We start from the raw sequence: 27,598 nt of genomic DNA, 5'->3' as shown, positions 1-27,598 counted from the left end.
CTTTTCAGAAGACTTTTTAAGCCACTTGATTCATATGGATATCTTTTTTGCAATCTCTTTATAAACTTTATGAAGCATCCATGTTTTGAGTGAATGGATGGTCAGTGGAGGAACAGAAATCGCTCAGGTTTAATTAAAAATACCTTTATTCAAAGTGAAGTTTTATTGGATTGGAACAACATGGGAGCAAGTCAATGATGACGTGAACTATCGATTTAACAATAATCTAAGTGAGAACTGAGGAAAAATAATGAGCACAGCAATAATGAAAAAACAAAAGGTAAGGTGCTTGTTTATTTCATAATGTATATTACAATGTCTCATTGAAGACTATGGTTGTACCTCATCAAATAGGACTCGAAAATTAAATTAAAGAGCATGTAGAATAAGAATGCTTTGTAATGAAGCCTAGGATATTTTGCACCTGCTTACTGTTATATGGGTAAGTAATAGCAGTCAATGCCTGACATAGATGCCAAATAATATGCATATGCATTGATGCTGTACCTTTGTAAGCTCAGCCAGGCGTGGCCATAACAACGATGACACAGACTGTGTCCTAGAAAATAGCAATACCTCAGGGCATGGAACTCACTAGGCTGAACCAAGGCTTCTGATGCACTGACACAGAGTGAAAAATAACCTTCACTCAGATTTAAAATATCAAAAATATGGAGAAGGTACTACTGACAAGACCTTTATAATATTAATAAATATCTATGTCAATGCCCAGAAAATGGAGCTTAGCAGACTCTAAACCATAAAGCAAAGACTGATTACTCATAAAATGTTTTGAACTAGGTTAAAGGTAGTCCTAATAAAACCCAAATTAAATAAGTTAAAAGTAACCAGTAATTCATCATCGTCTTATTAATGGTATTCTTACTAGTGGTTTTCACATTTTGTACTTTTTAGAGCACCTGACAGGCATATGAAGACAAAGGATTCAGGTGAACTGTAGAGGTAACAGGTGAAATTAAATGTCTTTCTGCTTATTTTACAATTTACATTATGTAATTCATTTTAAATCACAGCCGACCTTTCAGACAGGAACACCAGAAAGGAACTACAAGCTTGTCCTGTTATTTTGATCAAATATGCCACTTTCATATTTGGGGTTGTGTTAGTGTTAGATTAACCTGTTAGCCAGCACCCCCCATTATGGGACTCACAGCTGAAAGTGCTCTACCAAACTTATAATTGTAACAGTTTCCTACTTCATTGTGTTACAAACATAATTTTGATGTCTTTGGAAAGAAGACCCTTTGGGCTTTACTTTTTATCAACCAGATGTGATAATGCTCAAGAATATTAAAAGTTATGATCAAACAGATGGTAATCATGCAGATACATTCACATTCAACATAAAACAGTCTCACATATATAACAACTGTTAAAAACTAAAAGAAACAAAGAAAAAGGTGATCGCTAGAAGTTCCGCCTCCATCAGCTGACAGGTGCATCAGAACTCGTCACGAGGGAGCGCTAAAATTAAAATATACTATCTTTCGCCTATCTTTCATTCATTCTTTTTCCGGTGGATTGTCTCATTCTGTTTGTGACACTGTACGCTGCAAAACCATACGATGTTTTTACTACCAAGACACAGTTTCTGATCGTGAGTTATTCCATAAAGGACATAAACAATTCTGTCGCTGAAGAACTGAAATGTAAACAAAGGAATTATGATCCATATTACGTGTTTATGTGTTTATGACTCGTTATTACGACGGATCTGGTATGTACAGCGTTTCCAGTGCTCATGTTTTTTATGTGTACTGCTTACACAAATGTAGCAATACAGTCTTTATAAGATTTCCATTGAAAACAGCGATCTGTCGTCGATGCTTGAGGCTTAGATCTTTATAATGATACATAGTTTGTCAAGATTAAATTTGTCCCGTTTCATTTAATCTATTCGTAAACACTGACATGTGCGAGTTTAGAGGCTTTCAGGACGAGGGTGTTCTGGTGCTGGCTAAAACTTTTGGGGATGAAAACGTTTGGAATTTGAAGATCAAGGTAAATTGTACTTAATTTGTGTTCCGGGAAACATACAAGCAGGGCTTGACATTAACACCCGCCAAATGCGGGTGGATTTTGCTCGTGCCGGGTAACACAGTGACTCCAACTAGTCACGTTGGTGGGTTGAATAATTGTAGTGTTTTTAAAAGGCACCTAAAATAAGCCATATTGCAGTGTAACACTACAACACTACAACTCCCATGAGTGTTACATGCACACTAGTGATGCGCGGGGTTGGGGTTTGTCCAACCCGCGGGTCTCGCTTTTATGAAACACCAAATAGTTATGCTATAACAAGAACAAAGAGTCTCTCTCTTACTCTACACATGCACGATGATATTGTGTTACATTGATCTGATTTTATTTGAAAAATGAAAATTGAAAACAGGTACTGGGAGAACACATCATTCACTTCTTCGTCTGAAGCTTGCATCTGAAGCATGGCAGGGAGCTAGAGGACATTTTCTCATTCCCTACTCAGGGAACCATGGTTACATTCGTAACCTGAGATGTTTGAACTGCGTCCTCTAGTGGTTGCTATGGGGAACAGTATACCCACGCCGCCATGCTGAGGGGAGTGCAGGCCAGTATCATGGCGAACACTAAGTACCAACTCTACCATTTCCATAAGAGTTGCCCCTGGGACATTTAGATAGCTGTCTGTGAGTAAGATGGCATCGAGCATGGCAGCCGTGTTGCGAGGTCTGAGTAAACTTTGCAGTGTTTCGTTTGTTTTACTTGTTTTGTTGTTGTTGTTGTTCTACGTGTTGGATGTTGTTTGTATAACACTTTACGACAGACACGCGCTTTTAAGCATAGATTCCTACATTGCAAAACGCAAACCGGACTTTGAGTTCTTGAACGCTGGCGCCTTGTTTACAGACACCGCATCAGAGCCCTTTGTCTGGGCTGCACGGACGCAACCGAGGAAACGCCACCGGAAAAGAGGGAAGATAGCCGGCATCCTTGTCAGATTCAGACGTTGTCCCCTCCAACCTCCTGTCCCAACCATTTTGCTGGCTAACGTTCAGTCACTAGACAACAAACTCTGTGAACTGCGGGCACGTATCTCATACCAACGAGAAACAAGAGACTGCTGGATTATTTGCCTCACAGAAACCTGGATGTCTCCAGAGGTTCCAGACTAAGCCATTGAGTTAACAGGGTTCTCTGTGCACCGCTCGGACAGAATGAAAGAGCTCACAGGGAATAGCAGAGGTGGGGGCGTTTGTTTCTTTATCAACAACTTGTGGTGTGAAGAAAGGAACCTATACTATCAAATCCTTCTGCTCCCCTGATCTGGAATTTCAAATGCTTCTGTGTCGAACATTCTGGCTACCGAGGGAATTCACAATGGTCATTATCACATCTGTTTACATTCCTCCTCAGGCCAACACAGACCCGGCACTCAAGGAACTGTATGCGAATATAAGTGAGCAGGAAACCGTGCACCCAGATGCAGCATTTATTGTTACGGGGGACTTTAATAAAGCCAACTTTAGAACAATAGCTAAAAAAAAACCACATCACTATCAACACGCATGGTGCACTGGACCACTGTTACTCTCCTTTCCGGGACGCCTATACATCTCTCCTCCACCCACCTTCCGGCAAATCTGATCACTCTTCTATTCTGCTCCTGCCTGGTTATAAGCAGAAACTGAAATGGGAAGCACCCGCCCTCAGGTAAATTAAATGCTGGTCGGACCAATCAGATGCTATACTACAGGACTGTTTTTGACTTTTTGATCTGATGACGAGGCGTACTCAGAAACTGTAACGTGTTTCATCAGGAAGTGTGTAGAAGATGTAATGCCGACAAAAACAATCCGCATCTACCCCAACCAAAAACCGTGGATTAATAGCGATTCTCGAGCAGCCTTTGTTAGCGTGGACATCCCCTTTTAAATCCGGGAATGCTGAGGAGGGGCTCTCATGGCACTCTCAGAGCAGCTCATAGATGGAATGGTGCATCTCAAAACAGTATGTTTGAGAGTCATCAACTTCATCTGTGGAAATAATGCTGGAGCGCTCTGGGGGAAAAAAAGTTTAAAAAGTACACCGAGGTTAGTGTGTGTACCTAAAGGTTCCTAAGCATCGCAGAGGTGCTAACCACATGGGAGAAGCAAGCAACATTTTTTAAAAACCTCTGGCGAGGGGAGCATCACCTGAGGCAATATATACTAGAAGACTTCTGTAACTGCCACCTCCACTTCCCGCCGGATGCCCACAGAACAACTAAGCGGCCAGGAGAACCCTCAGCCTGGTGATCAAGGAGGGTCCCCCAGAAACTTGTGATCTCAGCCGCCTAATACTGGAACATGAAGCCGGATGGGTGGTGCTGACGAGTTTAGTAAACACCGTAACTGAGCACTGCAAAGGAAACTCACATAGTTTATTAGTAGACACATAACCACCAGCAATTTAAAACAAATAAGTATATACTGAAAGGGTTAGATACTCATCCAACCTCCTGCGCTGGAGCCCCACTCAAGGGGAGCCTAATTTTAGTCAAGACCATCAGTAAGGTGGTTGCTATGAACATAGAACCAGCCAAAAACATCATAGGTCCAGCATAGGACTGTTATGCGATAGGTTTCCACCTAACCTCGATCAGGTGGAGAGCTGGTGGTTACAGGAGAATTAGGAAAGGGAGGATAAAAGCAGAAGTTAAAAATCCATAAAGGGAACAACTAGATACCTCAGTATCACTTTGGTTCACACGAGAACGCTGCCTCGTCTGGATCACATCCCTTAGGTTCTGCTTACCTCTTTGTGACCCACGATTCCTCTTACCCCTGCCCGCAGGTGGGGGAGGAGTGTAAATCATGACACAAGCCTTCTGTGCCCGTCTTTGATCCTCAAATTGAGACAGGCCACGACCCCTATATTGTTCGGGCTCAGATGTGTACCTGAATCTGAAAGCAGCGGAGCACACCTTTATCTCCCCGAACTTCTCAACCACTCATCTCAGTGGAAATACCGAAACAACTTTTATGCCAAAATCAATGGATGCAAGAAGAAAACGTCCTCTTTCATTTCTTTTTGATCTCTGTATGGAGATCAGGCAGAGATGGAAGGCTCACCTGAGCTGGAGGGCTATGGTCAGAAAGATAATACTAATTGAGACTCCCTCACGGTGTCACATTGTAAGGCGCACTTTCATGGCAAGTCCAACTTTGCTGTGACGCGATTAATAACATTCAACAGCTCTACATACGCAGAGCAGGAGAATTGAGAAGGCTCAGCCTCAGCTTCTTCTCCATCCTCAAATATCTTTCACTTTTCCTGGGTAAAAACCCAGCAGAGCACTAACCTCAGTATCAGAAAGTGTTAAAGATATAGCATCATCCTTCCGAGGCTCTCTCACCCTGCGCCGACGAGCGTGAAATGGAAAGTCCCTCTCTAAACCATTTAGACAGATCCACCTCTGAAATTCTAACAAACTATTTATCCTCCGTGCCTCAACAGCAGCAGGTCCTTAACCGCGGGAAGCAGATGGCTGCCCTTTTTCTTTTTTTTTTCTTCGGAAAGAGACGAATGAGAGAGTAGCTTTTTCATTGAAAAAAAAATGCTCACAATGCACACAGAATGCCTCCTCAAAGATATCGGGCTTTTCACCCAAACAAATGACGCAAAGATTGTGTGTATCATCGGGTGTCAAATAACGCTGACACCAATGCACACTTTGTCTAAACACTTGCTAGTAGTCGCCATGATAGACAGAGCAAGATCGCTCTTACCAGTTCTTTCAGATGCATGCTTCAAACAGAACAGTCAGTTAAGACGAAGAAGAGAATGATGTGTTCTCCCAGTGCCTGTTTGTAGTCGCGAAGGTAGTGACATCAGGTGCTTTCGCCGGCCAACTCATTGGTGTTTTTTCAATGTATGCTTCAGACACGGGTCACAACGAGGTGCTCACCATAGTAACCCCTATAGGACGCAGTTTGAAGTTCCCTTGAAAACAGTAGTAAGAACCAAGGGTTCCCAAACTTTTGAATGTGGCTATTTTAATAATGTCACCATTTTTTTTTGTCCTGTGGACTAAATGTAAACATCCTTTATGTACAATATCTTACTCAGGATAGTACTAAATAAAAAAAAAAATGCATTTAGTGTGATCTCTCTCATTTTCTGGAAATTATTCACATTTTCACATATTCTGCAAGGGGTGCCCAAACTTTCGAGCCCCACTGTATATATATAAATTAATACACAGGGCAGCATTTGTAAATGGACCAAAATGTATTAATTCAAGTCACATTATTCAAATGCAACTGGTCCCGTAGCGGGAAAACAGCTTAGCAAGCTTACAGCTTTCTTTCTAATAATGATTACTTATAATCTCTAAATAAATTAAGGTTACCTCAGTACAGCAGTGCTTCATTGCACCTGTTTTGAAAAGAGCTGTTTTTTTTTTTTATAAAAAGGGGGCGCATTGATTATTAATTCAAATAATTAAACAAATTAAGGGAACAACACACCAGGTACAAAAACAAATGCTCTAAGTTGAAAACAGTCTTAATGTGTCATAACTGACTTTACTGCCAACAAATGGAACGTTAGTTCTCTGAATTCCATGATATCTCTCAATTGCAATTAAATTGTCTCACAATAGTGACCGTTTTTTTTTTTTTTTTTTTTTTTATCATCAACTTTAATCTCGCAATTGCTAACTTCTAACATATGTCACAATTGCAACTTCATATTTTACAACTGCATCTTTACATGTCTCACTATGTGACTTAATTTCTTATTTTATCTCACAATTATCCAGTTTGTTCAAAAATCTCATAAAACTGTCAAACTATTACAAAATGATTTTTACCTTCTGAATAGTGTGACAGGGTCAGCAAGCTTACACAGGATGCCCCAGCTCCTGATCCAAATATAGTCACCCTTTTCGGGTCGCCTTTGAAAGCCTGGATATTCTCTTTGATCCACCGGAGTGCTTGGATCTGGTCCAACAGCCCATAATTCCCTTTGGCTGCCTGGTCACCTGTACTCAGGAACCCTAGTAACACACATACACACACACACACACACACACACACACACACACAAACAAATGTTTTTAAAATCTCAGAAAGCTTTTAAAGTCATTTTTTCAACCCTTTTATTTATCATAGACATCTCTGGGCCATTTGATTAAAACTTGTTTTCATTCTGATTGTCTTTTGCTTGACAAACCTTCCCTCCCTCCCCACCACAAACACATGTACACAAAATAATCACCGCATTTGACATCTGAATAGGTTGAGCACATAATTCTAAAAAGAGACCCTTCATGGCATGCCTCGGTTATTTCATCTTAAGGGCACTAATGGCTGCCCTCAAAACCTTCTCATTATTTACCTCCGGACCCCATCTGTCCCACTAATGCTTTCACTAAAGCCATCCTTTTGAAGAACCACTTCTGGTGCAAGTGACATAATGATAAGGCACAGAGGATAGTTCAAGGTTGCATTTTACACACCAATAAGGTTATTCAACCATCTTTATGGAAAAGGCAGAGGTTACTTCCATGTTAATTGTTACAATTTAGCTACTCATTCAAAGTTGAATGCGATTGCCCATAATTTCTATTGGGTTAAGTGCAAGTCACTGAAATGACATGAAAATGATGGCTTTATGGCATATTTTGTTGAGATCCCTGTTTGGATAAAAGCTAGATTTTAATCAGAATTAACATTTGGATTGCTAAAGAAGGGCAGTCCCTTTTCAAATTTTTTTTCTTTAGGCATTGTTTGACAAAATCACTTCTTATTTTAGTAGAGGCTACATCAAGTGACAACATACAGCAACAGATATTTCCTAAAATACTTTTAAATAAACCCCATTGCTCCAATCGGCTTACGGTAAGCATGCCAAACTTTAACAGGCTTGTCAATGTGCACAAAATCACAAACAGGTTGACAAATTAGCCAACTGTCTTAAACCCATTAGCAAGATCTGGAAAAGCCTCAGGGATGTCAATTCTGTTCCTTTGCCCGGTTTTGGATTTCAGATTCTTAGGGGCTCGTCCCAGACAGCACTGGACAAATAGGATGAGAAGCAAGGGAAGCAGGTCTAGCCACTGTGGCTTTTTGATAGAGGGACAGATCCAGTTGGTCATGCCTACACAGAAGGGGACTTGCTGTGGGAGTGGGATTACAAAGCCAAGGACAGCATCAGTACTGTAGCTCAACTGGATAACCCAAGGCCATGGTCACTTACAGAACATCATCATGACAAAGTGGGAAAAGAAATCAGAGGAATTATGCGAATTATCCTTATATAAAGAATCATTTCTCAAAACATCCATCCATGCCCTACAGCCAGACGACCTCAGATGATGCCAATCCTGAAACAACATACAGATCTACCAAATTTTGCTATATGTTTGATTGCCTCATATAATAATTGCTATTAATAGTGTTCATTGTCTGTTTGATTAAGTCTTGAATTGATTACACTAACTGACACTCAGAAACTGATAAGCTACTACTAAACTTAATTTCCTGTAAAGATGCTTTTCAATTGAAAATGAATACAAATAGTGGGCACAATATAATACATTAAAATTCCATTGATTAATCTTTAACAAATTAATATTGTTTACTATCAACCTTTTTCCAACATCACATGACACTTTGTGCTAAACGTGGAACTAACGTCTATTATACTGTAAACAATTAGCAAAATATTAGCTATATGAATTATACCAATCTATATTCAGTCTATATAGATCTTAAAAAGTGAGAGAACAGAAAAGAATGTGTTTGTGGTGGGGAGGGGGGTACCAATTTTCCATTATTGTGGCAGATCACAGATTTAAAAAAAAAGAATGAACAATTCCTCATTTGGTTTGGCAGGAAACATTTGAAAATGACATTTGCGGCAATCTTCAAAAAGCAATTGTATTTCACAGTATGGTACACCATAATAAGAGCCTGCATCCAAGTCATTCAGTGTGAAAGCTGCAATAAAATGCAGCAATGACAATAACAGAGGAACAGTCAACCTTCATGTAAATGTCTGCACTTTTTTTTGACCTCCTAACATTCTTTTTTTCATTGAGCTTGCATCTTAAGCAATGTGTTTTGCTGCAGATATCACATGTATAAGAGAGTCAGAAAAAAAAGCTTAATAGTTATTTAAATTTATCATTCTGTGTGTGTGTGTGTGTGTGTGATATTGTTTTTGTGACATATCAGGACACCACTCTGTATAATGAAATGGGTATGACACAGGTATTACAAGGAGAGGGTGATTTATGAGGACATAACCCATGTCCCCATTTTTCAAAATGCTTATAAATCATACAGATTTTTTTTTTTTTTTTTTTTTGAGAAAGTAAAAATGCACAAATTCTCCTGTGAGGGTTAGGTCTAGGGTTGGTGTAGGGCCAAAGAAAAGCAGTTTGTACAGTATAAAAACCATTACGCCTATGGGATGTCACCACTTTTCACGAAAACAAACGTGTGTTTGTGTGTGTAATTTATATATATATATATATATATGGGTGTAACGGTACGCAAAAATCACTGTTCCGTACGTACCTCGGTTTTAAATTCACGGTTCTGTTCATTTTCGGTACAGTAAGGGAAAGAAATGAAAACATTAAACTGCAGGTTGTTTATTATTGTAAACTTTTTTTAACAATTTGTTTACACTTTTTTAAAATACTTTTTAATAAAATATATATAAAATAAAAAAGAATAAGAAATAAAATACTGCTGCAAAGTTATCCACTAAATAAAATACTCTAAGTCTCAAACCAATATCATATAATACAATATAATGAAAAAATATAAATAAATAACACAGTGCAGCATTACCAATCCCAGCTTGTAGGCCTGCTCATATTTAAAAATATATATATAACTTTTCCAAAGTGTAAAGTGCAGCATCAACAGTTCCAGTTTTTAGACCTGCTCAGATTTCGTTATTGCGTTGGACCGATCGGAATTAAGAGCAAAGGTCTGTTTAAATGCCGACGGGAGCTGCGTTTGAATTACAATCGTTTTTTTCCTAGATGTAGTGATGTTCACACTCACGTGATGCCTTTTGAAAACCTTAGGCCGGTGACACACTGGCACTGTTGGGAACGTTACTTTTAAAAAGTAATTTGTTATACCGTATTTTCCGGACTATAAGTCACACTTTTTTCATAGTTTGGCTGGTCCTGCGACTTATAGTCAGGTGCGACTTATTTATCAAAATTAATTTTACATGAACCGAGAGAAAAGAACAAAGAAAAACATTAGGCGCTGAAGGCGCTCTATGCTGCTCAGTGCTACTGTAGGCTACCACTGAGCAGCATAGGGCACCCTCTTGCTGCTGTAGATGGTAATGTTTTCTCTTGGTTCTTGCTTCTAAATAAATGCGACTTATAGTCCAGTGCGACTTATATATGTTTTTTTTCCTCATCATGACGTATTTTTGGACTGATGTGACTTATACTCAGGTGCGACTTATAGTTCGAAAAATACGGTAGTTACTCACTACTTGTTCCAAAAAGTAACTGAGTTAGTAACTGAATTACTCTATAATAAAAGTAACTTGTTACCAGGGAAAGTAACTATTTGCGTTACTGTAAAAAAAAATGATACGTCAAAGAATTTTTTTTTTTTTTTTTTTTTTTTTTGTAGTTTTCACAAGTCAGTTAAAATGAGTAGAACAGACAGCAAGAATTTTATCCTGCACTTCAAGTATTATCAAAGTGTTTTTGGCCACTAGCTTTGTAGATGCGTGTGTCACACATTACATGTACACATTACATGCACGTTCTTGCCTTTGACCACAATGAATTTGAAGTAGTGCTTATATCTCCACCTTGAAAATGCCAACTTTTCATCGGATTGCTCCTGACTCGCCATTTCTACTGCTGCTGCAAATCTTCATGTAGCTGTTGCGTGTGTGTGTTTGGCACCGCTGGCGCGTGTGCCAGCATGTGTGTGAAAACACTGGCTCTGATTGGCTAGTATGAAACACATGACTCTGCCTTAGCCAATCATAATTGCTTATCTCGTTATTAACCCACCTGCTCAGTTCGGATTGCATAGTTTATTAAATCAATGCATAGTAACGCACCACATTTAACGTTCAGTAGTGTTAACGGCGTTGTAACGACGGGAAAAGTACTTAGTTAAATAACCTAACGCCGTTCTTTTAAACGCCGTTATTCCAAACACTGCAAACTGGCATATTACACCTGTCAAACATAGTCTATTTTGCCATCAATACTGTTGATGGTGTCCTTTATCAGTAGGCTTTATATTTATGCTCAACATGAAGTATAGATATTGTTGTCATGAAGACAAGATCCTGGTCTGTCGGCGGCCTCCCACTATGTCACCTTGAGTAGCAGCAGCGCGCCAGCACCGCGTCAGGCATGATTCTGGTGTGTAAAGACACAGAAAACACGAAGTAGCCGTCACGCAACTGACACGCAGCAGAAACGCCACGCTCACGCCACGCAGCCAGTGTGTCACCGGCCTTAGAATCAGCTGCAGGGCGGGATTTGCGCTGAACGTACCGTTACACCCCTAATATATATATATATATATATATAGTATTGTTCAAAATAATAGCAGTACAATGTGACTAACCAGAATAATCAAGGTTTTTAGTATATTTTTTATTGCTACGTGGCAAACAAGTTACCAGTAGGTTCAGTAGATTGTCAGAAAACAAACAAGACCCAGCATTCATGATATGCACGCTCTTAAGGCTGTGCAATTGGGCAATTAGTTGAAAGGGGTGTGTTCAAAAAAATAGCAGTGTCTACCTTTGACTGTACAAACTCAAAACTATTTTGTACAAACATTTTTTTTTTTTTTTCTGGGATTTAGCAATCCTGTGAATCACTAAACTAATATTTAGTAGTTTTTTAAAACTGCTTGACATCTGTGTGGCATGGAGTCAACCAACTTGTGGCACCTCTCAGCTGTTATTCCACTCCATGATTCTTTAACAACATTCCACAATTCATTCACATTTCTTGGTTTTGCTTCAGAAACAGCATTTTTGATATCACCCCACAAGTTCTCAATTGGATTAAGGTCTGGAGATTGGGCTGGCCACTCCATAACATTAATTTTGTTGGTTTGGAACCAAGACTTTGCCCGTTTACTAGTGTGTTTTGGGTCATTGTCTTATTGAAACAACCATTTCAAGGGCATGTCCTCTTCAGCATAGGGCAACATGACCTCTTCAAGTATTTTAACATATGCAAACTGATCCATGATCCCTGGTATGCGATAAATAGGCCCAACACCATAGTAGGAGAAACATGCCCATATCATGATGCTTGCACCTCCATGCTTCACTGTCTTCACTGTGTACTGTGGCTTGAATTCAGAGTTTGGGGGTTGTCTCACAAACTGCCTGTGGCCCTTGGACCCAAAAAGAACAATTTTACTCTCATCAGTCCACAAAATGTTCCTCCATTTCTCTTTAGGCCAGTTGATGTGTTCTTTGGGAAATTGTAACCTCTTCTGCACATGCCTTTTTTTTAACAGAGGGACTTTGCGGGGGATTCTTGAAAATAGATTAGCTTCACACAGACGCCTTCTAACTGTCACAGTACTTACAGGTAACTCCAGACTGTCTTTGATCATCCTGGAGGTGATCATTGGCTGAGCCTTTGCCATTCTGGTTATTCTTCTATCCATTTTGATGGTTGTCTTCCGTTTTCTTCCACGTCTCTCTGGTTTTGCTCTCCATTTTAAGGCATTGGAGATCATTTTAGCTGAACAGCCTATCATTTTTTGCACCTCTTTATAGGTTTTCCCCTCTCTAATCAACTTTTTAATCAAAGTACACTGTTCTTCTGAGCAATGTCTTGAACGACCCATTTTCCTCAGCTTTCAAATGCATGTTCAACAAGTGTTGGCTTCATCCTTAAATAGGGGCCACCTGATTCACACCTGTTTCTTCACAAAATTGATGACCTCAGTGATTGAATGCCACACTGCTATTTTTTTGAACACACCCCTTTCAACTAATTCAACTAATTGCCCAATTGCACAGCCTTAAGAGCGTGCATATCATGAATGCTGGGTCTCATTTGTTTTCTGAGAATCTACTGAACCTACTGGTAACTTGTTTGCCACGTAGCAATAAAAAAATATACGAAAAACCTTGATTATTCTGGTTAGTCACATTGTACTGCTATTATTTTGAACAATACTGTATATATATATATATATATATATATATATATATATATATATATATATATATATATATATATATATATATATATATACACATTTACAGACCTATTACATTAATACTTGGCACTCTCATGTCTTGTAAAACCTGTATGAGGGAAAGGAAGAAAGTCATACTTGTTTGAAACGATATAAGGGTGAGTAATTGATGACTTCAGGGTGAGTAAAAATAAATATCAGCTGATATTTAATGCGCATCTTGTCAGTAAAGCCTCTACAAGTGCGTGATTTCACGTGGAGCAGCATTTACTACAAAAAGCTGTTGTTCACTGACAAGCTGTGAAAAACAAGCGCAAAATATGATCGTGGTTTGGCACATCTTGTCAGTGAACAACGGCTCTGTGTAGTCAATGCTGATCCACATGAAATTATTAAGGAAGCACTTAAAGGGTTTGTTTAATATTGCAGCTTAGTTTCTTTATCCGTACAAGTTAAGGTTATTATTATTTTTATTTAATTTTTTTGTTTTGTTTTTTTGTGCCTTGTCTGCAGCAGTTGATTGTTTAATGCACAGATACTAGAATATTTAAAACATTTATTTACATCTATACTAAGTTTTTTTACAGCTCACAATAATATTTTAGTTTAAAAAAGTTTGCAAATAAAATTATTAAACAGAATTTTGAAATGCACCAACCACAAATATAATGATTTGAGGGTGGATTACCCTTAAATCAATTTCTATAAATGATACACCTAATATCATTACTTATATCAGAATAAATTGGCATTAGATACCTTGTGGGTTTATTTACTAAAGAAAACTACTATTTACAGCTTTGGATTGCATTTAATTTGTACATCAAGTGAAATTTGTATGCATTAACACATTGGTTAAACAATAACAAGAGTGTTACTTTTCACACTCCATATGCCATAATTAAAATAGGAGTGTGACCAATACTCAACCCATTGTTGTTGTTGTTTTTTGTACTTACTTCACTCTCATTGAGATTTCGTAAACTGCAATCTGGCACAATATTTGAATAAACAACAGGATTCAGTTTGTCATTTTGGACTTAATGTAGAACTGTGCCGTCAGCCTGAGGTCCTATTCTGATGATACGCTTGCAGGATGTCAGACTGCATGATTTTGATAATTTATGATTCTCAGTCTCAAATGAGAAATTCAGATATTATGCCTCTTATGGTAATTGTCTAGCCGTAAGTGTCTCTGAGCCTTCCTGTTTGTTATTTACATTTCAGTGTTACAGCGCACCATCTTCCCTGACTGAGTTGCAAATGAGACAGTCTGTCAAGTTGCAATTGACTCACTCTGTCAAAACATTCTTCCACAACTAGGAAAATCTGGACCGACATCTTTGTGTGTCTATCGTGACTATGGAGAGGCAACTGTGACGTTTTCCTCACAATTTTGACTTCTTTCTTGCAATTATCAGTATATATCTCCAAATGTGAGTTTATAATTGGCAAATATTATTTAACATCATCTAAAATGTAACTGTGAATGTATAAGAGTTATCCACTGTACATTCCCTGAATCTAAACTAATGCAAACAAAATGTATTGGTTTAATGAAGATACAGTATAAGTGTCAGTTAATGGAGCAACAGAAAATAGTGCTCAGCACACCTATTGCATAAAATGAAGAAGCACAGTGATTAAAATGAGCAGATGTAATTATTAGGGAGTCTGTCTGATGTGTGGTAGAAATGCCATCTATGCTTGTTATTGAGAATTGTACAGTTGAGAAAGTGTATTTTCCTACAATCAGTGCTGCTGTCCATATGATGTAAATTATGATGGTTCCATTCTTAAACTTATCAACTTCAACTATTCTGTGAAAGAGAAAGAGAGAGAATTTTAATTTTTTTCTTTCGAAACATCAACACAAAATCATCATCATGCAGTGTACATAATACATATTATAGTATGCATACTCCACTCTCAATCAAGATGCTACAAGCCCCCAAAACATGGGTACAATACTTTTTGCTCCTGGCCCCAACAATGTCTTCCAAAATAGCTAATTTGGCAGTATCAGATAAAACAAATAAATAAATAAAAATCATTAAATCCAACACATTTTTATTTTGAACCGAATACTTAGGCTCAGAAATGAAGAACTGAAAGGAAAATTATTCACCCAGGGACAAGATCCATTTACTTAAACCAAAAAGATAACCCAATCTTGAACACTGCACAAAAAAAAATAAAAAAATAAAAATAAATTATTAAACAATGAAATTACAGTACCTTGGAAATTTTTACACTTATCATGTAAAGAGTTCCTTTTCCAGCAGATTCAAAATCTTCCAAAACTGGAGTACTTAAAGACAGCTTTCATTTTCTTCCCAATCTTTCACTACAGCACTTATGATGACTGAAGGATAACATCTCAGGTTACTTATGTAACCATGGTTCCCTGAATAAGGAATGAGACACTGTGTCCTTTATGGGTCACTATGGGGAATGCCTCGTTGTGACCCGTGTCTGAAGCATAAACTGAAAAACACCAACAACAGGTTGGCCGGCGTCAGCCCATGACATAATTTCCGGTGCGACTATAGTATATATAGACGCCGAGAGAACGTCATCCACTTCTTCGTCTTCACTGACTGTTTTGCTTGAACCATACAGCGTTTAGGAGTGCATGTTACTCACCAGAGGCTTTGCACTGATTCACCATTTGCATGAGTATGTTTGCCTATTGCAGAAATAGTGAGAAATTTGCGGCAGCAGTTTCACTCGTGCTTGATTATCTCTAAAATATATTGGGAATTCTCCCATCAGGAAGGCGAAGAAATACCATCAGCTCTCAACGCAAAAGCTCTCAACGTTAGCTCTGCCCACATGTCACGCCTCCAGCCACTCATGTTTTTCCGGGAAAAAACGGTACATACTATCTTTCTCTTATATATATCTTTATCTTTCTCTTTCTAATATAATAAAACTAAAGACTTTTTGGAGTTATGAAGGATGCAGTACTACTCTATAGGTACTCAAGATTAACAGGATATTGAGTGAAAACGAGCATTTCACCCCCCCCCCCCCCCTTTAAGAACATTATAACATCATATAAGAAAAACAACTTGCTCCTGGCCCACATTAAGTGCGTAAAAATGTAAAAAAATAGAAAAGGATTCCCTCATTTTAGCCTTAACCAATACAAGTCTGCCATATACTATCTCTCTATTAGCGCTATTGGATCTTAGTTATACGTTCAACACTATTGACCACAACATTCTTTTGCATAGACTAGAAAACTTTGTTGGCATTAATGGAAGTGCATGGTTTAAATTGTACTTATATGATCACCATCAATTCATAGCAGTGAATGAAGAGGTATCATACCGATCACAAGTGCAGTATGGAGTACCTCATGGCTCAGTACTAGGGCCGTTACTCTTCATGCTTTACATGTTACCCTTGGGAGATATCATCAGGATAATATTAATATTATTTTTTACTGCTAAATTCTGAAGAAAAAAACAATTAAAAACAGAGGTCTTGATTCTAGGACCTAAAACTCTGCATGTAATAACCTAGAACGCTGTCTAAGACTTGATGGCTGCTCTGTCAATTCTTTGTCATCAGTTAGGATCTACCTACTGTAGATGTGATATTTGATAGCAATCTTTCCTTAGAAGGCTACATTTCTAGCATTTGTAAAATTGCATTTTTCTATCTCAAAAATATATTTAAATTATGGCCTATGCTCCAAATGTCAAATGCAGAAATGTTAATCCATGCATTTATGACCTCAAGGTTAGATTATTGTAATGCTTCATTGGGTGGTTGTTCTGTACGGTTGGTAACAAACTCCAGGTAGTCCAAAATGCAGCAGCTAGAGTTCTTATTAGAACCAAGAAGTAGGACCATATTAGTCCTGTTCTGTCCACACTGCACTGGCTCCCTATTAAACATCTTATAGATTTTAAAATCTTGCTTATTACTTATATAAAGCCCTGAATGGTTTAGCATCTCAGTATTTGAATGAGCTCGTGTTACATTATCATCCTCCATGTCCACTGCATACTCAAAACTCTGGCAATTTGATAATACCTAGAATATCAAAATCAACTGTAGGCGGCAGATCCTTTTCCTATTTTGCACCTAAACTCTGGAATAACCTACTTAACATTGTTCGGGAGGCAGACACAGTCTTGCAGTTTAAATCTCTTTAACCTGGCTTACACATTACAAACTAATACGCTTCTAATATCCAAATCTGTTAAATGATTTTTAGGCTGCATTAATTAGGTAAACTGGAACCAGGAACACTTCCCATAACACCCGATGTATTTGCTACATCATTAGAAGAATGGCATCTACACTAATATTTGTCTGTTTCTCTCTTATTTCAAGGTCACCGTAGCCACCAAATCCAGTCTGTATCCAGATCAAAGGGTCACTGCAGTCACCCGGATACAGTCAGTATCCAGACCAAGATGGTGGATCAGCACCTAGAGAGGACCTCTACAGCTCTGAAAGACAGCAGAGACCAGGACAACTAGATGAGCCCCAGATACAGATCCCCTGTAAAGACCTTGTCTCAGACGACCACCGGGACAAGACCACAGGAAACAGATGATTCTTCTGCACAATCTGACTTTGCTGTAGCCTGGAATTGAACTGCTGGTTTCGTTTGGCCAGAGAAGAAACCAATGGCGTGTCAGTCTTCTTATCTAGCATTTTTTTTTTTACTGATCACACAGTATTTATACAGTGTTTTCCCAACACTATAAAGACTCTGCAAGCAAAGATTCAACAGAAAAAATCAGAAAAACCTTTTACATGCACTGGAATGTTACAATTCACGAGAATATCTGAAATCCAACTGTTGAGCAATTGCTTCATCATTTTTATTATTATTATTATTATTTTTATTTTATTTTTTTATCAAGTCCTGCTGACTGCATTAATTATCCCAAGGTGATGACTTTGTCATCCACAAGTGATTTATTAAGTCCTGGGGAAAGTCCACTGGCAGATAAATCAGACATGGTCCACAAACTAGAGGTTCCTCCAAGAGCCAATAAAGAGACTGTGGGTCTTCTGTTTGATTAAAAACAAAAAGTCTCCAAACCTTAAACATGTTCCTATGAGACACTGGGAAGCCAAAAGTGTTTAGTTTCATGGAGTCCAAAAGAAAAAGAGCTTCGTCCAGCCCCAGATTCTCAAGCTTGTGTAAAATTACATATATAACAGCACACCATTTAAAATTAGCTGAACCAACTAGTAGTTTTTGGATGCGCTGCAACCTAAAGGTTGCTAACCTGCTTTGCAAATGTGTTAAACATTGTCCACCCTACTCTTTTGGCAAAAATAACACACTGTGCTGGACTCAATGCAGTTTATCCCAGAGGAAATCTACTGAAGTAGCCTGGATTACAACTAACAGGTGAGAGGGAGGATCAATGCTTATGCCATAATGAGGATGCAATCTAATTATTAACTATTAAAATGTGCCCTCTGTATGACGTCTTTGCAGATAAGCATTTACATTTTTCCAGGCGACCTTTAATTTTCGCAGTGACCCCATCACAGTTTTTTTCACTGTTAAATCATCACATATAAACACACGTAAAACCTGCTGTTCCCCAAACTAAGCACTCTGGAAGTTCTGGTTCTCCCTATGTCCATTTACTCAATAATAACGCTCACTTTTCCTCCAGTTTACACTTGCAGAAGATAAACATTTAAAGGATGAAAGTAGTTTTAATAAAACCTGTATGCCTCTTTGCCTGCTAATCATAAGTATCACATAATCAGCATAAGATGACAATATCATATTATCCTTTTAATTTAACAAACATAACAGTGTAGTTTAGCCCTTATGTGCAGTAAAAGTGGTTCAATAGCTAAATAATAGAACACGTCAGATAGTGAACACCCCTGCATAACACCTCTATAAACATTAAAAGGAGCACATAAACCACAAATGACCTTAAGAATACTCTCAATCCCACTATAAAGGACTTTGATACACTCAATAAACTTTTGGCAAAAACCAAAATATGAAAACTTTCCAAAAATAACAATACTCCACATAGTCTAAGGCTTTCTCCTGGTCCAAAGAAATTAAACCACAGTACAGATTATGCATCTTGGAGACCTCAAAAACATCACAAACTAAGGAAACATTATCAAATATTGATATACGGGGAACACCGTAGGTCTGATCAGGATGGATGACACATTTCATCACCCCTGCTAAACGATTAGCCAACACTTTGGAGAGCAGTTTGTAGTCACTACAGAGCAGTGATACGAGTCTCCAACACTTGATGTCAGTAAGGTAACCATTTCTGCTCTGTGGCAGCTCATCTTTATTTATTTATTTATTATTCTTTTTACCACCTCAAACACTTTTTTATATATATATTTTTTTTTTTTTTCCCCTGAAACCATTTACATTTTTTTTTTTTTTTGAAAATAGAAAAAAATAAAAATAAATAACATAGCAAAACTCAGTTCATTGCATAGCAAAGTTCATTGTCATAATATTACGTTTTCTCACTACCTTCATTAACATCACCAGACGAGAGTCTTTTCATTTCATCTTTTTTAATCATTATTTCTTTTTGTTTATAAACAAACTGTCTTACATGAAAATCGACGGGAAAATACTCAATAACCAATTTCTTCTTTCTTTTTTTTCTTCTTTTCTTTTGTGTAGCCCTGAGAAAGAGTTGAATATCCTCAGCTTCATAACTGTGGGTAGAAAAGTCCCTCTGAGACAAACTAACGCTAAAATCAGAAGATTCACTACCGGTTTCCATTCCTTCATCACGATAAACATCCTCCACATCTGCTTACTTTGATTTAACAGTTTGATATTCGTCAGCCTTTTTCTTCTTTGTTGCCACTTTAAATTGGCTCTGCAATCGAACTGCAAAACATTAACCGCTCCATCACCTCTTTGCATGTCTGTCTACATAAAAAATGTAGAAATCAGAGTATCAGCATTGGCTGAATTGCTTTTTTCAACCACAATCTCGGGGTTAGTTACACTCTTACTCGCAGACAGACTAACGTCATCTCTCTCTTTCCTTTTACCTGACTCTGTCTGAGATGGAGCAGCGTTAGATGGTGAACATGTCCTAGCATTACTAGGACATGTGCGAATTAAATGACCCACCTACCACAGTTAAAACATTTCATTTTTTTCTGTTGTAGCATAAATAATCACAATCACAAATTTTAAGATAAAGTGACAATAAAAAGCCCAAACAAAGAACATGTTTCAAGAGGGGGCACTTGAAACAATAGATGACACCAGTTTACCATATCAGGACATAATTATCACTAACATTTCTTCACTTACGAAAGGTGGGACATTAGACAACAAAACTTTCTTATACAGCATGAAAAGCGGGAGTACAGGAGTAAAAAGTTTGTCAATAACTATACCAGTCTCAACTAACTCATTTGCTTTCTCAACCGAGCAAAGAAAAACAACCGTGGCACTGTACATTCTGGAGGCCGACATGATACATTCATGCCCCATGACCTCACCTAATGCTAAGCAACAGTCTTCCACACTCACCGCAGACGACACTTTCACACCATGGCGTGTGTGAGATTACTCAGAACCTGTGATTGTTGGGCTGTCATGCTGGCCGCACAGTGAAAGGTAGCATATGGACCAACAAGTCAATTAAGTATCACACTCTTAAAGACAAATACTCAATCAAAAAAAAAAAAAAAAACGATTCACTCACAGACCCCACCGTAACTTGCACCACCCTGTCTGCTCACACTCAGCAGTCACTCTGGAAGTGAGTGTGTGTGTGTGTGTGTGTGTGTGTGTGAGAGAGAGAGAGAGAGAGAGAGAGATGCAGGGGTCAAAAAGTCCAAAACAACCAGTGAAAATGCTTCTGTTTTGCATGTTTCTACATAAATATAATTCCATTACAAATTATATTATGAGCATCATCATTTTAGTAAGAAATGAACATGAATTTATGTATGCTGTCCTTTAGTACTTTCAAAATAATTAGCTTTTTCTTAATTTTCTTGTTTCAGTGAAAGCAAAACATCTAACCTTTCACTTATGGTCAATTGTATTTCTTATTTATTTTGCATTGCTTTTCTGTGTATTTCACACTAAAACATTCTGTTTATTTCCAGGTTTAGATTAGAGCTGAAATCCCTGGTTTTTAGTGTGGTCTCAGACTTTCTCACACTACTGTATATACAGGTCCTTCTAAAAAAATTGCATATTGTGATAAGTTCATTATTTTCCATAATCTAATGATAAAAATTAAACTTTCATGTAATTTTAGATTCATTGCACACCAACTGAAATATTTCAGGTCTTTTATTGTTTTAATACTGATGATTTGGGCATACAGCTCATGAAAACCAAAAATTCCTCAAAAAAATAGCATATTTAATCCGACCAATAAAATGGGCCTTAAGCTCATCCATAGTGTTGGGTCTTGCGTCTCTCAACTTTCTCTTCACAATATCCCACAGATTCTCTATGGGGTTCAGGTCAGGAGAGTTGGCGGGCCAATTGAGCACAGTAATACCATGGTCAGTAAACCATTTACCAGTGGTTTTGGCACTGTGACAGGTGCCAGGTCGTGCTGAAAAACGAATTCTTCATCTCCATATTTTTTTTTTAAGCAGATGGAAGAATGAAGTGCTCCAAAATCTCCTGATAGCTAGCTGCATTGACCCTGCCCTTGATAAAACACACTGGACCAACACCAGCAGCTGACATGGCACCCCAGACCATCACTGAATGTGGGTACTTGACACTGGACTTCAGGCATGTTGGCATTTCCTTCTCCCCAGTCTCCTCCAGACTCTGGCACCTTGATTTCCGAATGACATGCAAAATTTGCTTTCATTCGAAAAAGTACTTTGGACCACTGAGCAACAGACCAGTGCTACTTCTCTGTAGCCCATTTCCCGTACACGCCTGTGCATGGTGGCTCTGGATGTTTCTACTCCAGACTCAGTCCACTACTTCCGCAGGTCCCCCAAGGTCTGGAATCGGTCCTTCTCCACAATCTTCCTCAGGGTCCGGTCACCTCTTCTCGTTGTGCAGCGTTTTTTGCCAAACTTTTTCCTTCCCACAGACTTCCCACTGAGGTGCCTTGATACAGCACTCTGGGAACAGCCTATTCGTTCAGAAATTTCTTTCTGTGTCTTACCCTCTCGCTTGAGGGTGTCAATGATGGCCTTCTGGACAGCAGTCAGGTCGGCAGTCTTACCCATGATTGCAGTTTTGAGTAATGAACCAGGCTGGGAGTTTTTAAAAGCCTCAGGAATCTTTTGCAGGTGTTTAGAGTTAATTAGTTGATTCAGATGATTAGGTTAATAGCTCGTTTAGAGAACCTTTTCATGATATGCAAATTTTTTGAGATAGGAATTTTGGGTTCCCTTTCGATACTTCACTCATACTGCGTATGAGGAAAAGCTCCTTTTTCCTCGATACTGAAGCCTTTTTTCAATAACGCAGTGCAACTGCACTGCCATTGGTTTAATCTGTAAACTTTTTTAAACCAATGACAGCGCTGCGTAGCTGCGCGAGCCTGTGGCGATGCAGCGCGCCAAAGCCCGCCAAAATGGGTGGGGCGAATGGCTATATAAGCAGGCAATCGCCAGAGGAAATCAGATCTTACTCCTTCAGCGATGACTTCACTTCGCTGGATCTCTGCTGAATGCCTTCGCCTGGAACGAGCTCTCCCCGTCGAAGAGGCACCGCAGCGGACCAGCTGAGACCGCCGACCGCCTGCAGCGCCAGCGTTCTCGCAGAGAGCCGCTCTCAGCGCCGATCTCGGGCCGCCCGCTTCCCGCTTCCGGCGATCGTAAAAGAGCTTTTTCCAGCGGTTTTCACCGCTCTAAAAGAGCGTTTCTAACGCCGTTTTAACGGCGACGGCCATGCCGCGCCACAGCTGTGGCACATGCAGAGCCCCTCTGCATGATGACGACGGCCATGGTGAGTGTGTTTTCTGCCTGGGTAAACCCCATGCTGAGGCTGCAATCACTGAGACTTCATGCTGCTTTTGTGAGAGCATGAGTCTCGCCTCTCTGCGCTCGCGGATTGCTTTCTTTAATGAAAGCAATCCCGCCCCTCGCGCCCTCCCGTCTTTTTCCTCCCGCGAGCCGGCCAGGAAAAGACAGCGGGGAAGAGGGGCTCAGCGCCTGGATTTGGGTGAGCTCACGCCGGCTCAGCGCCCGCGTGCCTCACCCTCTCCAATGGGAGAGCCGTCCCCTGTCCTCTTCTCACGCCCAGAGCAGCGTCCCTCGGCTGAAGCGAGCGACCTCGTCTCTTTTGGCGGATCGGAGGACGAGCCGCTTGACGACTCCATGTCACTCGCGGCTTCTGAAACGGAGGACTGGGCCGGCGATTCTGACCCCGCCCACTTGCCGTCGCTGGAGCCCATCGACGCCAGAGCTGGGATGGATGCCGAGCTTCTCCGCATCCTCTCCAAGGCCGCTGAGGAACTCCATCTGGAGTGGGCCCCCCCTGAAGAGCCGACACGCAGCAGGCTGGACGAGTAGTACCTGCCAGGACGCCGCCAGGCCCCCCGCCAGCAATCTGCCACGTTCTTCCCTGAGGTTCATGATGAGCTAACAAAGTTGTGGCGCGCCCCCTACTCGGCCCGCCTACGCACTTCCTCTGCAGCTCTCAGCTCAGTAGATGGCTCTCAGGAGAAGGGCTATGAGCAATTGCCGTCCCTGGACGAGGCCGTGGCTGCTCACCTCTGTCCCCCCGCGGCTGTGGGGTGGAAAAATAAGAGAGCCCTTCCTTCCAAGCCCTGCAGGACGACCTCTGCCATGGCTGGCAGGGCCTACACTTCTGCAGGCCAAGCCGCTTCATCTCTGCACACCATGGCCATATTGCAGGTGTTCCAGGCAAAGCTTCTCCGTTCCCTGGATGAGTCTAGCTCTAGTGAACCTGCTTTTCGTGACCTCGGCAGGGCCACTGATTTGGCCCTGCGCGCCACGAAAGCCACGGCCCAGGCCATCGGACGATCCATGGCCAACCTGGTTGTGCTAGAGCGCCACCTCTGGCTCAACCTAACAGAGATTAAGGAGAGCGACAAAGTGGCCTTTCTCGATGCCCCAGTCTCTCCATGCGGCCTCTTCGGACCAGCTGTAGAAGGATTTACAGAACGCTTCACTGCAGCACAGAAGTCGTCCCAAGCCATGCGACACTTCCTGCCCAAAGGCTCCACCTCTGCCCCGAGTCGCCCCAGGACTGCGCCGACTCAGCACCAGAGCAAACCTGCCCCTTCTACCCCCCAGGCAGCGCCCCCTAAGGAGCAGCACCCAGCTCGCCCCACTAGGCGCGCTAAACCGCCTAGACGTCAGGGCCCCCGGCAAAGGATTGCGCTGGACCCGACGCCCTCTAAATCCTCCTGATCGTTGGGGAAGAAACAGGAAGGGGCAAAGTCCCGCCGCGGCCGGACCACCCCAGAAGCTCTCTCGCCTGTCTGCTGTGCGACCTGGGCCCACCATTGTTGCGTCCACGCAAAGCGCCGTTGTTATGGCGAACACAATAAATATTTCACATTTTCAAAAAGAGAGCAGTTTTCCTCTTCCACACTCGTCAGTGTTCAGGCCCCTAATCAGCGGTCTGCCATCCGACACTATCCAGCCCCTTGTCACGCGGGCCGAGGCCTGGCAGGCCATCCCCGGAGTGTCCAAGTGGGTGTTGGGGATAATAAAACACGGCTACTCACTGCAGTTCGCCCGAAGACCGCGGCGTTTTCGCGGAGTGATTCCCACCTCGGTAGAGCCGGATGACGCTCAGGTCCTCCGCACCGAAGTGATGACGCTGTTAAGGAAGGGAGCCATAGAGATAGTTCCTCCCTCAGAAAGCGGATCGGGGTTCTACAGCCGTTATTTCTTTGTCCCCAAGAAAGATGGCGGTCTCAGACCCATCTTAGACCTCAGACACCTGAACCTTTCCCTCATGAAACGGAAGTTCAAGATGTTGACACTGAAGCAGATCCTCACGCAGATTTGCCCCGAAGACTGGTTCTCCTCGCTGGACCTGGAAAAAGGTGCTTACTTTCACATCCAGATAGCCCCCCATCACAGACGATTTTTGAGATTCGCGTTCGAGGGGGTGGCTTACCAATATACAGTCCTTCCCTTTGGGCTGTCTCTAGCTCCCCGCACTTTCACAAAGTGCATGAACGAGGCGCTTTCCCCAGATGGGAATCCGCATTCTGAACTATCTCGACGACTGGCTCATTCTAGCCCAGTCACGAACCGAGCTAGACCACAACAGATCCGTGCTCCTGAGGCACTTACAGTGCCTAGGACTCAGGGTCAATTTCGCCAAGAGCTCACTGCTCCCCAGCCAACGTATTACGTTCCTGGGAGCAGTTTTCGACTCAGTCAATATGAGGGCGGTCATATCACCAGAGCGTGCTCTGGTACTTCAGCAGCTCGCGGCCTCTGTCAAGAACAAAGCCTGTTTCCCTCTGAAGTTCTTTCAGAGGATGCTAGGGCTGATGGCTTCCGCCTCCCCAGTTTTACAGCTCGGCCTCCTACGAATGCGGCCCTTGCAGTACTGGCTGAAACTCCGGGTCCCACCTCATGCTTGGCGGCACAGCCGCTTTCGCATCAGAGTCAACCAGGCCTGTCTAGCAGCCCTGGAGCCTTGGATGAACCCTGTTTGGTTCAGTCGTGGAGTACCCCTACAGGCGGTTTCCAGAAGGACGGTGCTCTCAACAGATGCGTCCAACCTGGGTTGGGGTGCTCTGTGCGAGGGCAGACCAGCCTTCGGCTCGTGGTCACACGAAGAAAGCCATCTCCACTGCCTCGAGATGCTGGCAGTAGAACGAGCCCTTCAATCCTTTCAGGCAATCCTGGAAGGGCGCCACATCCTAGTCCAGTCGGACAGCATGACAGTGGTGTCCTACATAAATCACCAAGGCGGCCTTTCGTCCAGCCGCCTCTGCGCACTGGCAAAGCGCCTCTTGGAATGGGCATTACCCAGGTTGCGATCGCTGAAGGCGACACACATACCTGGCAAGATGAATCTGGGAGCAGACATGCTTTCACGGAGCAATGTCCCCAGCCTCCTTCTTTATGCTTTTCCCCCGATCGCTCTGATCCCTCAGGTCATCAGACGAGTCAGGGAAGACAGACACAGAGTCCTCCTAGTGGCCCCACTCTGGAGGACCCAAGTTTGGTCCTCGGAGCTATTCAGGCTTTCCATGAAAGCCACATGGTCGATCCCCCTGAGGCGGGACCTCCTCTCTCAGGCGAACAGGACAATCTGGCATCCACAACCAGAACTCTGGGCTCTGCATGTATGGTCCTTCGATGGGAGCCTCTGAGCCTCCCCGGGGACGTGCTACACACCATTGCTCAGGCAAGAGCCCCGTCTACAAGACGCCTCTATGCCCAAAATTGGTCAGTCTTTGTTGACTGGTGCTTAGCACAAAACAAAGACCCTGTTGAGTGTGATGCATCTCCGATACTGTCATTTCTCCAGGAGCGTCTAGAAAAGGGTCTCACCCCTTCCACACTCAAGGTTTACGTAGCAGCCATTGCAGCATTTCATGCTCCTATTGCTGGCCAATCAGTGGGTCGAAACAGCCTCATTGTGCATTTCCTGAGAGGTGCTAGGTGGTTGAAGCCCCCACGTCCTCTCACCGTTCCCACTTGGGACCTTCACACGGTCTTTGGAGCACTCAAAGGACCTCCCTTTGAACCGCTGCGGTCAGCTGACCTTCGGCCCCTAACGCTCAAAACCGCTCTGCTACTTGCTCTAGCATTGGTCAAGCGTGTTGGCTCACCCTCTCGGTGAGCCCTGCATGCCTTGAGTTTGGGCCCAATGACTCTAAGGTCATTTTAAAACCCAGGCATGGCTACGTACCTAAAGTGCTCTCGACCCCATTCAGAGCACAGGAAATTCCCTCTCAGCTCTGCCTCCGTTGTCAGGTGAGCGAGAGCTGGATTTACTCTGCCCAGTGAGGGCTTTGAGGATTTACAATGAGCAGTCGCAGCCGTTCAGGCAATCTGACCAGCTTTTTGTCTGCTTTGGTGGCCGCACCAAAGGGTCTTTGGTCTCAAAGCAACGCCTCTCGCGTTGGATAGTTGAAGCTATCGCTCTATGTTACTCCTCTATGGGCCTTGAGTGCCCCATAGGAGTTAGAGCCCACTCTACTAGAGGGATGGCCTCTTCATGGGCCTGGTCTAGTGGTGTCTCTATCAAGGACATCTGTGAGGCGGCCGGCTGGTCCTCGCCGTCCACTTTTGTAAGGTTCTATAACTTGGATATCCCGACCTTGTATGCTCGGGTTCTTTCGGTTTGATACGACGGCCTCTAGCAGACTCTGTCATCATACCACCTCCAGGTAGCAGTGTAGCGTCAAGGGTTCAATGGCTCCGGCCCTCTCACTTATCCT

At 41.7% G+C, this 27,598-nt stretch overlaps 1 pseudogene; it reads right to left on the bottom strand.

The window, feature by feature from the left end:
* The window catches only part of LOC113106483 (neuroligin-4, X-linked-like), a 112,698-nt pseudogene that overhangs the window by 12,373 nt on the left and 72,727 nt on the right, over positions 1-27,598 (bottom strand).

The sequence above is a fragment of the Carassius auratus genome, chromosome 1 (genome assembly GCF_003368295.1).
Source record: "Carassius auratus strain Wakin chromosome 1, ASM336829v1, whole genome shotgun sequence".
In the NCBI taxonomy this organism is placed as follows: domain Eukaryota; kingdom Metazoa; phylum Chordata; class Actinopteri; order Cypriniformes; family Cyprinidae; genus Carassius; species Carassius auratus.
This window is presented reverse-complemented; position numbering and strand designations above follow the sequence as displayed.